The sequence below is a fragment of the Salmo trutta genome, chromosome 3 (assembly GCF_901001165.1).
Source record: "Salmo trutta chromosome 3, fSalTru1.1, whole genome shotgun sequence".
Classification (NCBI taxonomy): domain Eukaryota; kingdom Metazoa; phylum Chordata; class Actinopteri; order Salmoniformes; family Salmonidae; genus Salmo; species Salmo trutta.
In genome coordinates this window covers 129716-137478 of record NC_042959.1, presented here as the reverse complement: position 1 = coordinate 137478, position 7763 = coordinate 129716, and positions in this window count along the sequence as shown.

Below are 7763 nucleotides of genomic sequence, written 5' to 3'. Positions count from 1 at the left end.
ATCATAATTTAAATATCCTTACATGATATGTGAATCGTGGATATTTTAATGTTTCATCCTCATGTCTGATCGAAATGGGCTAAATCTGACTCATGAAATGTCCAGCGTCCAAACTTTTTTACCTGTTCAGGTGCCGAATATTACTTTTATTTTTCCCATGAAGGTGACATATCTGAGTAAACACACCATACTCAGAAGTAGGTTACATGGAAAAGCAAACCTCGGCATATTTAATCCAAGTTGCTGTTTTCAAAGCACTTTCCTGCTATTTCTGTTTCAGAGCTGCAGAATAGCAAACCCAGAGCTTCCAATCACAACACGTTTTCTGTAAAGATGCAAAAGTAGCTCAATCTTTGCTAAACATTTATTTTATTTATATAACAGAAAATCTAAGTTGCACACCCTCAATACCCCTGCCTGCCCTGTTTGTTATGGATCGTTATGTCAAGCAAAGCTCTTAACCGTACCAGTCTGCTTTTAATTCTTATTCAGCTCGACTGGCCATAAATTCGGTGTCTGAACTGTGCGTTACAGACTTGAAGAATTTGGACTTTACTCATGGAAAGGAACTGATTCTGCTTTGTGTAATCTCTGCTCCCTGTGATTCCCTGAAACTATGTTTCATCACTTCATCTACTGCTCCTTCTCAACTTCAACTTGATCAACAGAGAACAAGATTGAGAAGTGAAGATGGACTTGAACTGAACTTGATGTTGATTTATGTAAAGATCCGAAAGGTCTTGAGGGACTTAAAGGTATTGAACTTGATCCTGCTGTTGTTTTGTTCCAGACTTAGCAGTCTCTGAGAAACAAACACAAACACATAGCTGGCCAGATTAGAGAAGGAGAGAGAGAGGGAGAGGTAAATCTTGAGTTACAGCCTGAGCTTTAGGGATTAACATGGTCCTTGAGGAGGTCAGTTGGCTGTGAGGATGAAGCCTTTAGTAAGAGACCAGCTGAATGTCCCTGACTGTTAGGGTTGTAATGAATGTCCCTGACTGTTAGGGTTGTAATGAATGTTCCTGACTGTGTTGTAATGAATGTCCCTGACTGTTAGGGTTGTAATGAATGTTGCTGACTGTTAGGGTTGTAATGAATGTCCCTACTGTTAGGGTTGTAATGAATGTTCGTGACTGTTAGGGTTGTAATGAATGTCCCTGACTGTTAGGGTTGTAATGAATGTCCCTGACTGTTAGGGTTGTAATGAATGTCCCTACTGTTAAGGATGTAATGAATGTTCCTGACTGTGTTGTAATGAATGTCCCTACTGTTGGGGTTGTAATGAATGTTGCTGACTGTTAGGGTTGTAATGAATGTTGCTGACTGTTAGGGTTGTAATGAATGTTGCTGACTGTTAGGGTTGTAATGAATGTCCCTGACTGTTAGGGTTGTAATGAATGTCCCTACTGTTAAGGATGTAATGAATGTTCCTGACTGTGTTGTAATGAATGTCCCTACTGTTGGGGTTGTAATGAATGTTCCTGACTGTTAGGGTTGTAATGAATGTTGCTGACTGTTAGGGTTGTAATGAATGTTGCTGACTGTTAGGGTTGTAATGAATGTTCCTGACTGTTGTAATGAATTTCCCTGACTGTTAGGGTTGTAATGAATGTTGCTGACTGTTAGGGTTGTAATGAATGTCCCTGACTGTTAGGGTTGTAATGAATGTCCCTGACTGTTAGGGTTGTAATGAATGTCCCTACTGTTAAGGATGTAATGAATGTTCCTGACTGTGTTGTAATGAATGTCCCTACTGTTGGGGTTGTAATGAATGTTCCTGACTGTTAGGGTTGTAATGAATGTTGCTGACTGTTAGGGTTGTAATGAATGTTGCTGACTGTTAGGGTTGTAATGAATGTTCCTGACTGTTGTAATGAATTTCCCTGACTGTTAAATTGTAATGAATGTTGCTGACTGTTAGGGTTGTAATGAATGTTCCTGACTGTGTTGTAATGAATGTTCTTGACTGTTAGGGTTGTAATGAATGTTGCTGACTGTTAGGGTTGTAATGAATGTTCCTGACTGTTAGGGTTGTAATGAATGTTCCTGACTGTTAGGGTTGTAATGAATGTCCCTGACTGTTAGGGTTGTAATGAATGTTCCTGACTGTTAGGGTTGTAATGAATGTTGCTGACTGTTAGGGTTGTAATGAATGTTGCTGACTGTTAGGGTTGTAATGAATGTCCCTGACTGTTAGGGTTGTAATGAATGTCCCTACTGTTAGGGTTGTAATGAATGTTGCTGACTGTTAGGGTTGTAATGAATGTCCCTACTGTTGGGGTTGTAATGAATGTTCCTGACTGTTAGGGTTGTAATGAATGTTGCTGACTGTTAGGGTTGTAATGAATGTTCCTGACTGTTGTAAAGAATTTCCCTGACTGTTAGGGTTGTAATGAATGTTGCTGACTGTTAGGGTTGTAATGAATGTCCCTGACTGTTAGGGTTGTAATGAATGTCCCTGACTGTTAGGGTTGTAATGAATGTCCCTACTGTTAAGGATGTAATGAATGTTCCTGACTGTGTTGTAATGAATGTCCCTACTGTTGGGGTTGTAATGAATGTTCCTGACTGTTAGGGTTGTATGAATGTTGCTGACTGTTAGGGTTGTAATGAATGTTGCTGACTGTTAGGGTTGTAATGAATGTTCCTGACTGTTGTAATGAATTTCCCTGACTGTTAAATTGTAATGAATGTTGCTGACTGTTAGGGTTGTAATGAATGTTCCTGACTGTGTTGTAATGAATGTTCTTGACTGTTAGGGTTGTAATGAATGTTGCTGACTGTTAGGGTTGTAATGAATGTTCCTGACTGTTAGGGTTGTAATGAATGTTCCTGACTGTTAGGGTTGTAATGAATGTCCCTGACTGTTAGGGTTGTAATGAATGTTCCTGACTGTTAGGGTTGTAATGAATGTTGCTGACTGTTAGGGTTGTAATGAATGTTGCTGACTGTTAGGGTTGTAATGAATGTCCCTGACTGTTAGGGTTGTAATGAATGTCCCTACTGTTAGGGTTGTAATGAATGTTGCTGACTGTTAGGGTTGTAATGAATGTTGCTGACTGTTAGGGTTGTAATGAATGTTCCTGACTGTTGTAATGAATTTCCCTGACTGTTAGGGTTGTAATGAATGTTGCTGACTGTTAGGGTTGTAATGAATGTCCCTGACTGTTAGGGTTGTAATGAATGTCCCTGACAGTTAGGGTTGTAATGAATGTCCCTACTGTTAAGGATGTAATGAATGTTCCTGACTGTGTTGTAATGAATGTCCCTACTGTTGGGGTTGTAATGAATGTTCCTGACTGTTAGGGTTGTAATGAATGTTGCTGACTGTTAGGGTTGTAATGAATGTTGCTGACTGTTAGGGTTGTAATGAATGTTCCTGACTGTTGTAATGAATTTCCCTGACTGTTAAATTGTAATGAATGTTGCTGACTGTTAGGGTTGTAATGAATGTTCCTGACTGTGTTGTAATGAATGTTCTTGACTGTTAGGGTTGTAATGAATGTTGCTGACTGTTAGGGTTGTAATGAATGTTCCTGACTGTTAGGGTTGTAATGAATGTTCCTGACTGTTAGGGTTGTAATGAATGTCCCTGACTGTTAGGGTTGTAATGAATGTTCCTGACTGTTAGGGTTGTAATGAATGTTGCTGACTGTTAGGGTTGTAATGAATGTTGCTGACTGTTAGGGTTGTAATGAATGTCCCTGACTGTTAGGGTTGTAATGAATGTCCCTGACTGTTAGGGTTGTAATGAATGTTGCTGACTGTTAGGGTTGTAATGAATGTCCCTGACTGTTAGGGTTGTAATGAATGTCCCTGACTGTTAGGGTTGTAATGAATGTTGCTGACTGTTAGGGTTGTAATGAATGTCCCTGACTGTTAGGGTTGTAATGAATGTTCCTGACTGTTAGGGTTGTAATGAATGTTGATGGCTGTTAGGGTTGTAATGAATGTTCCTGACTGTTAGGGTTGTAATGAATGTCCCTGACTGTTAGGGTTGTAATGAATGTCCCTGACTGTTAGGGTTGTTATGAATGTTGCTGACTGTTAGGGTTGTAATGAATGTTGCTGACTGTTAGGGTTGTAATGAATGTCCCTGACTGTTAGGGTTGTAATGAATGTTGATGGCTGTTAGGGTTGTAATGAATGTTGCTGACTGTTAGGGTTGTAATGAATGTCCCTGACTGTTAGGGTTGTAATGAATGTTCCTGACTGTTAGGGTTGTAATGAATGTTGATGGCTGTTAGGGTTGTAATGAATGTTCCTGACTGTTAGGGTTGTAATGAATGTTGCTGACTGTTAGGGTTGTAATGAATGTCCCTGACTGTTAGGGTTGTAATGAATGTTGATGGCTGTTAGGGTTGTAATGAATGTTGCTGACTGTTAGGGTTGTAATGAATGTTCCTGACTGTTAGGGTTGTAATGAATGTCCCTGACTGTTAGGGTTGTAATGAATGTTCCTGACTGTTAGGGTTGTATAATGAATGTTGCTGGCTGTTAGGGTTGTAATGAATGTTCCTGACTGTTAGGGTTGTAATGAATGTTCGTGACTGTTAGGGTTGTAATGAATGTTGCTGACTGTTAGGGTTGTAATGAATGTTCCTGACTGTGTTGTAATGAATGTCCCTGACTGTTAGGGTTGTAATTAATGTTGCTGACTGTTAGGGTTGTAATGAATGTTCCTGACTGTTAGGGTTGTAATGAATGTCCCTGACTGTTAGGGTTGTAATGAATGTCCCTGACTGTTAGAGTTGTAATGAATGTTGCTGACTGTTAGGGTTGTAATGAATGTCCCTGACTGTTAGGGTTGTAATGAATGTTCCTGACTGTTAGGGTTGTATAATGAATGTTGCTGGCTGTTAGGGTTGTAATGAATGTTCCTGACTGTTAGGGTTGTAATGAATGTCCCTACTGTTAGGGTTGTAATGAATGTTCCTGACTGTTAGGGTTGTAATGAATGTTGCTGGCTGTTAGGGTTGTAATGAATGTCCCTGACTGTTAGGGTTGTAATGAATGTCCCTACTGTTAGGGTTGTAATGAATGTTCCTGACTGTTAGGGTTGTAATGAATGTCCCTGACTGTTAGGGTTGTAATGAATGTTCCTGACTGTTAGGGTTGTAATGAATGTTGCTGGCTGTTAGGGTTGTAATGAATGTTGCTGACTGTTAGGGTTGTAATGAATGTCCCTGACTGTTAGGGTTGTAATGAATGTTCCTGACTGTTAGGGTTGTATAGTGAATGTTGCTGGCTGTTAGGGTTGTAATGAATGTTCCTGACTGTGTTGTAATGAATGTCCCTGACTGTTAGGGTTGTAATGAATGTCCCTGACTGTGTTGTAATGAATGTCCCTGACTGTTAGGGTTGTAATGAATGTCCCTGACTGTTAGGGTTGTAATGAATGTCCCTGACTGTTAGGGTTGTAATGAATGTACCCGACTGTTAGGGTCAGCAGGGGATCAGCAGGGGATCAAATACTTTTTTCCCCCACTGTAGGGAGGAGATATCAGTGATGAACTTGTGCAGTCTAGATGGGGTGATATAGAGCTGATGGGGGAAAATAAACTGGATCAGTCTGTATCTGGAGTTCAATGTGGCTGTAACAACATCCCTGCATAGGTCACTCCATAGGCCCTCATCAAGATCAATACCCAGATCTTTTCCCCATCTAATTCAGGGTTTATCTAGATCATGCAGTGTTAGTCCTGATATAAGAGCATCGTAAACACGGGAAATGGTCTTGAACAGTGGTTGGTCTGCATGGCAGAGTTGTTCAATAGGTGACATCTTAGGTAGGTTCCATTGTCCCTTCAGAGTCACCCTAATAAAGTTTCGTAGTTGTAGGTAACTAAAGAAGTCCCTGTTAGACAAGTGGTATTTCTGTTTCAGCAGTTTAAAGACATAAGAACTCCCTCCTCATAACAATGTTCAAGAAGAGTGATCCCCTTATCAGACCATGGTCTAAAGTTACTATTCTGGAAAAACATAGGAATCAATCTATTGTTCCATAGAGGGGTTTTAGGGGAAAGAAATCCCTCTCGACTGAACAGCTCATGCAGTTTACACCATGCCAAGACAGAATGTATGATTAAAGGGTTGTCTTGATGGTTTTTATAGATTTCCTGTCCCATTTGTAAAACAATTCAGGAGCATTATCAAACCTCTGAGCCAGAAATCTAGGCTAAGCAGCCCAGTAGTACATTCTGAAATTGGGGAGTTTTAAACCCCCATAATCAAGGGTCAGTTTATACAGGCCAACTCTAGGGGATTTTCCGTGCCAGATAAACCGTCTGGTCAGCTTGTCGAGAGAGGAAAAGAATGACAAGCTGGCCAGATTGAGTTTATAGAGGTTCTTCATGTCACCCTCCACCTTTTGCAACAAGCTGGCCAGATTGAGTTTATAGATGTTGTTCAGGTTACCCTCCACCTTTTACAACAAGCTGGCCAGATTGAGTTTATATAGGATCTTCAGGTCACCCTCAAGCTTTTACAACAAGCTGGCCAGATTGAGTTTATAGAGGTTCTTCAGGTCACCCGCCACCTTTTACAACAAGCTGGCCAGATTGAGTTTATAGAGGTTCTTCAGGTCACCCGCCACCTTTTACAACAAGCTGGCCAGATTGAGTTTATAGAGGTTGTCAGGTCCCCCTCCACCTTTTACAACAAGCTGGCCAGATTGAGTTTTTAGAGGTTCTTCAGGTCACCCTCCACCCTTTACAACAAGCTGGCCAGATTGAATTGATAGAGGTTCTTCAGGTCACCCTCCACCCTTTAAAACAAGCTGGCCAGATTGAGTTTATAGAGGTTGTTCAGGTTACCCTCCACCCTTTACAACAAGCTGGCCAGATTGAGTTTATAGTGGTTGTTCAGGTCACCCTCCACCCTTTACAACAAGCTGGCCAGATTGAGTTTATAGAGGTTCTTCAGGTCACCCTCCACCTTTTGCAACAAGCTGGCCAGATTGAGTTTATATAGGATCTTCAGGTCACCCTCAAGCTTTTACAACAAGCTGGCCAGATTGAGTTTATAGAGGTTGTTCAGGTCACCCTCCACCCTTTACAAGAAGCTGGCCAGATTGAGTTTATAGAGGTTGTTCAGGTCACCCTCTACCTTTTACAACAAGCTGGCCAGATTGAGTTTATAGAGGTTGTTCAGGTTACCCTCCACCCTTTACAACAAGCTGGTCAGATTGAGTTTATAGAGGTTGTTCAGGTCCCCCTCCACCTTTTACAACAAGCTGGCCAGATTGAGTTTATAGAGGTTCTTCAGGTCACCCTCCACCTTTTGCAACAAGCTGGCCAGATTGAGTTTATATAGGATCTTCAGGTCACCCTCAAGCTTTTACAACAAGCTGGCCAGATTGAGTTTATAGAGGTTGTTCAGGTCACCCTCCACCCTTTACAAGAAGCTGGCCAGATTGAGTTTATAGAGGTTGTTCAGGTCACCCTCTACCTTTTACAACAAGCTGGCCAGATTGAGTTTATAGAGGTTGTTCAGGTTACCCTCCACCCTTTACAACAAGCTGGCCAGATTGAGTTTATAGAGGTTGTTCAGGTCCCCCTCCACCTTTTACAACAAGCTGGCCAGATTGAGTTTATAGAGGTTCTTCAGGTCCCCCTCCACCCTTTACAACAAGCTGGCCAGATTGAGTTTATAGAGGTTCTTCAGGTCACCCTCCACCTTTTACAACAAGCTGGCCAGATTGAGTTTATAGAGGTTGTTCAGGTTACCCTCCACCCTTTACAACAAGCTGGCCAGATTGAGTT